The 2,500-nt window shown below is 27.3% G+C and overlaps 1 pseudogene; it reads right to left on the bottom strand.

Moving 5' to 3' along the window:
- Window positions 1-2,500, bottom strand: part of LOC137658694 (monocarboxylate transporter 12-like) — a 402,299-nt pseudogene that overhangs the window by 228,194 nt on the left and 171,605 nt on the right.

Below are 2,500 nucleotides of genomic sequence, written 5' to 3'. Positions count from 1 at the left end.
CAGCATCTTGTCTAACTTTTCCATCTAGAACCGAGGATTAACTATATCGACAAAAATGAAAACATACTTCAGTTCTGGATCCGTATGAAATTTTGGAAAAATATACCAAAATTTGATTTTTTAATTTTGAGTAACATTAATTATATGATTGCGAAACATCACTGAGGATTTTAACCGAAACTGATAAGTTCAATTTGGATTTTGTACATTAAGAGAACTTTCAAAAATACTACCAAGGATTTTGAAAAACATCAATGAAAACATTTAGTTGGTTTATTTTTGGATAACGTCAAACAAACCTTCCAGATAAATACATCTCTCTTTGCAAACAATCTAGTTTATAGACAATAGCGAGTGAGCCTTAGAAATTATTAATAGGAGTTTGGAGAAACATCAATGAAAATACTAATTTAATCTTGAAATTTCAGCATGCTCTCAATTTACCTTTTGGAGAGTAACAAGCAGGTCTTTAGGATATACCATACAGGCCCTAACTTTGAAAGAACAAATGCTAAAGTTTTCAAAATTACATCTGTGATGACTTAAGAAAAAAATGAATCGTACATTTCCATTAATCAATAATATGCATTATAGATAGATCATTTAGGTTTCTCATTGATTTCAATCTACCTTTTATAAGAAATAAACCAAGCTATGGAATGTATTAATACGGCATTTGACATCTTGAGATGTTTTTCATATACTTAAAACTATAAATTAGCATCAGATTCGGTTTCACTAAAGGGAGATTATACTGGACTTCTGAAAACAGCACCTCGTTAAACATCAATAGGCTTCTTTCTACCTTGTGAGAAAAACAATTCATCTCTCCAAAAACATCAATTAAGAATTTGGGAAACTTCCATCAATATTCCTGGAGACGTCCATTAAAATGTCAGAATTAAATTTTGATAAAAAAAACATATAGGGATTTTAAAACTCATTTACAAATCCAAACAACATCAATCAAACATACATCAGTTACATAATTATAGATTTAGTATTAAGTAAATCCAAGATGGCGTCGTCATACTTAACTTATATAGGACAGAGGTCTTTAACATTTTCTGGTTTTTTATGATAAACATATTCTGCACTAGGATTTGAATACGTATTTACGAGTCAATTTGAAGCTAATGGGAATAATAAGCCTATCTTTAGAAAATAAATCTATATATTAAATCCTGTTAGGTGATATATACACATATCATTTATACATTTTTATGTATATAAGAATATATATATATATATGTTTATATATACATATGATTAAATAAATTAACGTCTCTATTCCTAAACAAAAATCAAAAGTATTTACAAAACTCTTATAAGATGAGCCATTAAAATATAATCAATAAAAAAAAGAATTCAAGTAAAATGAATTAACCACCTTTCAAAGAAAAAAAAAACAAATACAAGAATAAACCCATAAAAGAAAACCCAAGAAATTAAAACAATGGTTACAAATCATTAAAAATTTTCAAACTTAGGCTAAGCATATATAATTTTTTTTTTTTAAAGTATATCAGATACAGTGACGAACACTCCTTTAACTAATCCTAAATGTAGCATATTTGGTTTAAAAATATCTCTTGAATATGTATAAACAAAATATCTTTCAAAAAAGTAAAAATGCCAGAACACACGTGCTCACAAACCGCCAATTCCAAGTGAGATGACTGATGGTTTAAACCTTTCTCAAGAGAAATTTGGATTTGACAAATGGTTTTCAAACCTATAAAACACATTTATCTTTAGGTCTGGATCCTTTAAAAGGATTTCTGTGGAGGGATTTCGATGATTTATTTATTATTTACAAATGTAATTATCATTTATTTCATGTATCTAATATAGGAATTATTTAAGAGATTTTTGTATTGTGTCGGTTTCAAGTCCATGTCAGTTCTAAAAGAGCTTAAAATCTTTCAATTACTAAAGCTTAATCTGTTACAGTTTAAACAAAGTTTTAATGTTTAAATTCAAAGGCTTAATTACTTTATTTTAAAAAAGGATTAAATCTTTTAAATTCATATAGGGTATAATCTGTATAAATGAAAAAAATATCTGTCTTTTTAAATAAAGAAAAAGTTTAATATGCTAGAATAAAAATAAACGATTTTGTTAAGTTTAAAGTAAGTTTAATGTTTCAACTCAAACTGGGTTTAATCTGTGTAAAAAACGGACTTTATTTTTCGCAACGAAAAAAGAAGTTTCTTCTGTTAAACTAAACTATGGCTTAATCATCTGTTTAAAATCCATTTTGATTGAACTTAGTATTGTTCTCGTTTCATTTCGACTCAAATTCCTCTTTAAAATAATCCTATTAGAATTTAGAATGCTGTTTACTTACACGCAATGACTAATGTTCTTCTTCACAGACTGGAAAACTTTTAGAATAAGGAACTCAAAAAGGAGACTGCAAATCAAATGTTCGACTTCACAGACTTAGTATTGTTCTCGTTTCATTTCGACTCAAATTCCTCTTTCAAAATCCTATTAG

The sequence above is a fragment of the Palaemon carinicauda genome, chromosome 19, assembly GCF_036898095.1.
Source record: "Palaemon carinicauda isolate YSFRI2023 chromosome 19, ASM3689809v2, whole genome shotgun sequence".
NCBI classification, from domain to species: domain Eukaryota; kingdom Metazoa; phylum Arthropoda; class Malacostraca; order Decapoda; family Palaemonidae; genus Palaemon; species Palaemon carinicauda.
This window is presented reverse-complemented; position numbering and strand designations above follow the sequence as displayed.